Source organism: Prosopis cineraria, unplaced genomic scaffold, assembly GCF_029017545.1.
Source record: "Prosopis cineraria cultivar Desert tree isolate PC_DT_omini unplaced genomic scaffold, ASM2901754v1 PC1763, whole genome shotgun sequence".
Taxonomy (NCBI): Eukaryota; Viridiplantae; Streptophyta; class Magnoliopsida; order Fabales; family Fabaceae; genus Prosopis; species Prosopis cineraria.
The window spans coordinates 18,489-26,171 of NW_026557088.1; the positions used below are offsets into that span (position 1 = coordinate 18,489).

A 7,683-nucleotide genomic window follows, 5' to 3' on the forward strand; every position below is an offset into this window, starting at 1 on the left:
CCATTCATCAACTGGACATAAAATGCACTTTGTCAATTTTTCTTGTACATTTTCTCAAAAGTTCATTTTTTGGACCAAAATGCCCCTAGTGCACTGATCTTAGAAACTTAGGCAAAGTTCCAAATCTAATGCAATGTGTGCACTTGAAGGTGATAAATCATTAATAAAATGGTCCTAATTGACAAATAAAAGTGGGTAACAAATGTGTTCTATCAATTCCCCCACACTTAGCTTTTGCACTCCGGGCAAAATCAAGTGAAAAAGGTCCCAAAAGAAACTATAAGACAAAGAAATAAAAGAAAAACATTGTTTCAAGTCACTAAAATACTAGCTCATGAACTTCTACAAATTATCAATCAATGTGGCAATAATTACGAAAGAATTATGCACATCACAAACAAACCCTTACCAAGAATCAATGTCAAAGAGTAAGCCTCTCTAGGTTAAGTGTTTGCTCTCATCACTCAAAGTGTATAAGGTATTAAATTTCACTCAAAATTTCTTAGGATAAACCCTACTATGAATTTGTAACCCTTCTACATCTCCATCACTAAATAGCACTTGCAATCAAGAATCAAATGGACTTTATTAGGTTGTGATATAGGTAATGAAAGGATGTCTAAGAAATGCATGTATATAAAAAAAAAATAGGGTTAGCATCAAAATAATGCTAAATCAAGATATATCCCCTTAATATGCAAAGCATAACCTAACTCAATTGAGTGAACACCTTAACACAATGAGGATGGAAAGAAATGATAAGAAATAATAAAACAAATGGAATGGATGAGCTAGGCAACTTTTTATTTTTATTTTTATTTTTTTTTTCTTTCTTTTCTTTTTTTTTCTTCTTTTTTTTTCTTTTTCTAGCAACTTTATTTCTTTTCTTTTTGACTAATTTTTTTTTTTCAAATCTATCTTTGTTGTTTTTTTTTTTTGGTTGCCCCTAACTCTTTGAAAACAATGGAAGTAATGGATAGAGAAATGATAATAGGCATCCACTCATTTGATCTAGGACATGCAATGAATATTAAAAAGACATATAAAAGTGTAACATGCATTCCTTGGGGAAAAATAGGGTGAATATTTTTTTTTTTAAGAATCAAACCAAAGGCTCAAAGTGGCTAACAAAGGATAATAAATAATAATAGGTTGGCTATTTGGCTCTTGGCTATTTTTTATGAATGCCATCTCTCATCTCCTATCAAACAAGTGCAAGATATATGGTCTTAATTAAGAAGTGAAACAAATTCTAGAGGGTAACATCACTAAGGAATTAATCACACATGAGTGTTTAGCCTCTTCCATGAATGGGTAATATGCCACTCTAATCCATTAATTCAAGGTAAAAGAATGTTCATTTCACACCTATTCAATCCTAAAAATTACCACATCTCAAGAATCAAAATATCCATTCAAGAGCTAGGTAATTAAGTAACCTCAAACAAAACAAAACAAAGAAATTTTTTTTTTGAATTTTTTTTTTTGCAAAACCAAACAAAACCAAACAAACAAAACAAAATGTTTATTTCTCTCCCCCACACTTAAATCATGCATTGTCCTCAATGTATGTATAGACTAGTGATAAAATAAGGTGAGATCAATAATGAATGCATAACAAAAGTGTGGTGCAGATATTTTTTTTTTTTCAAACTAAAACACAAAACAAAGAAGTCAAATAAAGCAAATAAACTCTAATTTTCCTACTAGGTTCATCTCCCCCACACTTGAACTATACCTATCATTAAATATATCAATTAAAGGAAGGTAAAAGCTCAAGGTTAGAGAGATACAACCTTATCATGGTGGTTCAAAAACATGTTGAGAGAAGTCCTCCTCCTTTTGAAGTGATTTGGCATCTTTGTAGAGCTTGCATAGGTGACCATTGATTTGCATAGTGGAACCCGTGGCTTTATTCAAGAGTTGCAAAACCCCATAGGGAAACACCTTGGTCACTAAACACCTTGAAGAAATCTCTCCTTAGCCGAAAGATGGAAATCCAAGTTTAGTTTCTTGATGGCCCAATAGGCCCTATGCTCTATCTCCACAGGGATGTGGCAAGCCTTTCCATACACCAATCGAAAAGGAGACATGCCAATGGGAGTCTTATAAGCGGTCCGATAAGCCCACAAAGCATCCTCCAAGTGTAAAGACCAATCCTTCCTATTTGTGTTCACCACCTTGGTTAGGATTTTCTTGACTTCTCTATTTGATACTTCGGCTTGGCCATTAGTTTGGGATGATATGGTGTAGAGATTTTGTGATGCACTCCATATTTAGCCAAGAGAGCCTTCATCATCTTATTGCAAAAGTGGGATCCTTGGTCACTTACCAAGGCCTTAGGAACTCCATACCTACAAAAAATATTAGATTTGAGAAACTTCAAAACAATCTTAGCATCACAAGTTCTAGTAGGAATGGCTTCAATCCACTTTGAAACATAATCAACACCAAGTAATATGTACTCAAAACTAAAGGATGGTGGAAAGGGACCCATGAAGTCAATGCCCCAAACATCAAAAATCTCACAAAATAAAATGGGTTGTTGAGGCATTTCATGTCTCTTACCCCAACTACTAACCTTTTGACATTTCAAGCATGCTTTACAAAATTCATAAGAGTCTTTAAACAAGCTAGGCCAATACAATCCACAATCTAAAACCTTCCTAGCTGTCTTATTTGAGCTAAAATGACCACCACATGCATGAGAGTGACAAAATTCAAGAACAGAAGGCACATCAACATCATCAACACACCTCCTAATCACTTTATCACTACAAATCTTCCACATCAAAGGTGGTTCCCAAATGTAAAATCTAGACTCTCTTTTCAATTTTTCAATGGCAAAACGTGAAGCACAAGGAGGCAAGACTCTACACTCAATATAGTTAGCAAAAGAGGCATACCATGGAGGCTTAGATGAAATGGCACACAATGCCTCATCAGGAAATGAATCACAAGGAATAGTAGGGTTAGAGTTTACCATAGTAGCTTTTAAATGAGGTAGTCTAGACAAATGATCCGCTACTTGATTGGTAGAACCACTCCTATCCCTTATCTCCACATCAAATTCTTGCATTAAGATCACCCATCGAATCAAGCGAGGCTTAGAATCTGTCTTCTTAAACAAGTACCTCACAGCAGCATGGTCAGTGTACACAACAACTTTAGAGTTAAGAAGATATGATCTAAATTTATCAAGTGCAAAAACAATAGCAAACAACTCTTTCTCAGTTGTGGTGTAATTAACCTGAGCTGAATCTAGGGTCCTAGATGCATAAGCAATCACATATGATAACTTGCCCTCTCTTTGACCAAGCATAGCTCCCACAGCAAAATTAGAAGCATCACATGACAACTCAAAAGGTAAAGACCAATTTGGGGCTTTAAGAATGGGAGGGGAAATGAGCATGCTTTTCAAAGTGTCAAAACTCCTTTTGCAAGCATCATCAAAAACAAAATCAACATCTTTTTGTAAGAGTTTAGACATAGGCAAAGCAATTTCACTAAACCCCTTTATAAATCTCCTATAAAAGCCTGCATGTCCCAAAAATGATCTCAAATCTTTCAAACAAACAGGATATGGCAAAGAAGCAATCACATCTACTTTGGCCTTATCCACCTCTATGCCATTGGAAGAAATCAAATGGCCTAAAACAATTCCTTTATCTACCATGAAATGGCATTTTTCAAAGTTAAGCACAAGCTTCTTTTCAATGCACCTACCAAGCACTTTATCTAAAGAATGCAAGCATGAATCAAAGGACTCACCATACACAGTAAAATCATCCATAAAGACTTCCATGCAATGTTCAATAAAATCACAAAATATGGACATCATGCATCTTTGAAAAGTACCAGGTGCATTGCAAAGACCAAAAGGCATCCTCCTATAGGCAAATGTACCAAAGGGGCATGTAAAGGTAGTCTTATCTTGGTCACTAGGAGCTATAGGAATCTGAAAATACCCACTAAACCCATCTAGGAAGCAATAATGGGACTTGGAAGCCAATCTCTCAAGCATTTGATCAATAAAAGGCAAAGGAAAATGGTCCTTCCTAGTCACATTATTGAGCTTCCTATAGTCTATGCACACTCTCCAAGCATTTTGAACTCTAGTTGGAACAAGCTCTCCTTTCTCATTTTTTACCACAGTAATCCCCCCTTTCTTAGGTACAACTTGGGTTGGAGACACCCACTCACTGTCAGCTATAGGATAGATGATCCCAGCACTAAGTAGCTTAACAACCTCTTTCTTTACCACATCTAAAATCAATGGGTTAAGTCTCCTTTGTGGTTGCCTAATGGGCTTAGCATTGTCCTCAAGAAAAATTTTATGTGTGCACACAATAGGGTCAATACCAGGAATGTCAGCCAAAGTCCAACCAATAGCATGTATGTTCTTTCTCAACACATCAAGTAATGCATTTTCTTCCTCAAGAGATAAAGAGTTAGAAATTATTACCGGAAGCTTCTCATTCTCAATGAGATATGCATACTTGAGATTGGATGGTAAAGGCTTCAACTCCAAGGTAGGTGGCTCTACACAAGAGGGAATGAGCTTCTTCAAGTCTAATTTGGTGGAATATTCCATGGTACTATCTTGTCTTTTAGGCTTCTCACTTGTTTTTGATTTCTCCTCTTCTTTCTTTACAGCCTCCCCCTTTTCTTGCAACTTGTCCTCAAGTGCTTGGACTTGAGCCACGGCCTCGACATGTGAAAGTGTAGAATTTTCCTCCAATAGCTTGGGAATCCTAAGAACATCAAGCTCGAGTGGAGAAAAACTCATAGATTCGGCCTTAATGGCTTTAGTACCTACAACACAAGAAGATATACCCTTCTCAAGCATTTCAAGATCAAGCATAGGAGATATTTTAAACAAATCATGAGAAGAAGTAGTTGCATCATTCAAGCATGCATCAATCTCTAAACAAATAGGACAACTACATCCATCAATACATGTAGTAGTAACAAGAGACAAATCATCATCAACATGTGAGAAAGAATCAAGCATGTGAGACTCACAAGCATCATGAAGCAATAACTCAATGGAACTTACACCTAACAAAGAATAATCCTCAAAAGGATGTTTCATTGCTTCATATATATTAAAAATAACATGATCCTCTCCACATTTCAAAATCAAACTACCTTTTTCCATGTCAATCAATGTACGGGCAGTCCTCATAAATGGCCTTCCTAAAATCAAAATATCATCCCCACTCCCTTCTTTTGACATATCAAGCACATAGAAATCCACAGGAAATAATAGACCTTTAACACAAACCAACAAGTCTTCTACTACTCCATGTGGTCTTCTAACACTTCTATCCGCTAATTGGCATATCATAGGTGTCTTATGCATGCAATCAAGACTCAAGGCATGATAAATTGAAAGAGGCATAACATTAATGGCTGCACCTAAGTCTATCAATGCATGAGAAAAATGTGTGTTGCCAATCTTGCATGGAATTGTGAAGGAACCGGGGTCTTCACATTTTATAGGGAGTTGAGGCTTCATGATAGCACTCACAGATGAGGGTAATTGTACCCTTGCATTAGGCCTAAATTTTCTTTTATTTGTACAACAATCTTTCAAAAATTTGGCATACTTAGGAAAGTTCTTAACTACATCCATCAAGGGTACATTAACATGAATCTTGTGGAAGAAATCATATACCTCTTGATCAAATTGTCCCTTTACTTGCTTAGGGACCACTTGTGCTTGTGGAAAAGGAAGCTTCTTCATAATCTCTTGACTTTGCTTTCCTTCTTCCTTCCTTGAACTCTCCTTTCTTGTTTCACTTTGCTCGGCCTCTCCCTCTTTTTCCTTACTAAACAACTCGGCCATAGTCCCCTTTTCCACCTTAGATGGTGGTTGCTCACATATGATCTCCTCAATGTTTTCATCCTCATCATCTCTACAAAAAGATGCATCATTAGGAGCAAAAGAAGAACTAGAAACATTAACATCAATTGAAGAATTTAAAGAGGGCTTCTCGGCCTTCCCTTGTCTTTTGTCTTCTTGTACTCTTTCTCCCAACTCCTTGCCACTCCTCAATGTGATAGCATTAAGATTAGCTTTAGGATTAGCAACGGTGTTGGATGGTAATGTAGAGGCTTGAGCATTAGCTGCACTTAATTGGTTAGCAAGCATATTCATTTGAGAAGTAAGGGCATCAATTTTAGAGTTCATGTTCTCACACTTGTTACCCATACTCTCTACCTTGTTCCCTAAGCCATCATACATGTTTTTATACAAAGAGTTCATTTCAATCAACTGCTTACGTAACACATTCACATCATTAGAAGAGTTCGAATTAGAAGAACTCTCAATTGGAACAAGCCTCCTATCACTATAAGAATTAGAAGAAGGTGTAAGAGAATTACCACTTGGATTGTAGCTTTGAGAAGAGCTACCTTGAGACAAATGAGGTGGAGGGTCACGGCCAAAGGTGTTTTGATAGGATCCTCTTTGTTGATTGTCTTGTAAAGCCACATTTGGATTTGAATAGGAGAAATTAGGATGGTCTCTCCATGAAGGGTTGTAAGTATTAGAATAAGCTCCTTGCCCTTGCCTCCCACCATAGGATTGTTTTCCATTGTAGATAGCATTTACTTGTTCAAACTTAATAGGACAATTGCTTTCTACATGCATAGGTGAGTCACAAAAAGTACAAGAATAAGGGACAAGTGCTTGAGAAGTACTTACATTGCTCACTTGAGATATTTGTGGAGCCAACATTCTCCCAATCTTGGCAGCTAGCAAGTCCACATATGAATCATTAAGAACTGAGGAACCTACCATATTCACATTTCTCTTTTCCCTTGTAGAGTATTGAGCACCACTTGAAGCCATCTTGTCAATTAGTTCCCAAGCCTTTAAGGAAGTGAGGTCAATCAAGCATCCACCACTAGCGGCATCAATGTTAACTTTGTCTCTTGGAATCAAGCCCTCATAGAAATATTGGACTAAATTCTCACTAGAAATTTGATGGTGTGGGCATTTAGCCAAAAGGCCTTGGAATCTAGTCCAATACTCATAGAGACTCTCATCCTCTCCTTGTTGGACCCCATAGATTTGCTTTCTCAAATTGGTGACCTTGGAATTTGGAAAGAATTTATCTAAGAAGAGTCTTCTTAGCTCAGCCCATGTGCTCACTTTCACATAAGAAGGGTAGTTGAAATACCATTCCTTTGCTAAACCTTCAAGAGAAAATACAAAAGCCTTAGCTTGAACATCATCAACATTTACATGCATAGGCTTCATAGTATCACAAACCAATAGGAAAGTATGCAAAAACCTATGACAATCCTCTCCTGGTAACCCATGAAATTTAGGCAATGCATTAATCAAGGAGGATTTAATTTCAAATTGAACATTAGTAGGAGGAACATATAAGCCATAAGGATTATCATGCCAATTAGGTTGAGTTAATTGCCTAATGCTCCTCTCCTCTCTAGGGTTATGCAAGCCTTCAAATTCATTATTAACATGGCCATCATCATGCAAATTTTCATTCCATTCCCATTCCCATGGCCCTCATTATGCACATGCTCATGTCCTAAGATACCTTCCATTGTTGAATTACAAACCAAATGAGAATCAAGAATAGGTTGTGATCTTCTCAATCTAGAAATAGTCCTTTCAATTTCTGGATCTAATTCAACAAAAGAGGTATG

At 36.7% G+C, this 7,683-nt stretch overlaps 1 non-coding gene across 1 annotated transcript; it reads left to right on the forward strand.

Moving 5' to 3' along the window:
- Positions 1-6,989: 6,989 nt before the first annotated feature.
- Positions 6,990-7,096, forward strand: LOC129300819 (small nucleolar RNA R71). The gene has a single exon (XR_008590835.1). It is a non-coding gene; the product is annotated as a small nucleolar RNA R71 (small nucleolar RNA).
- Positions 7,097-7,683: the final 587 nt, after the last annotated feature.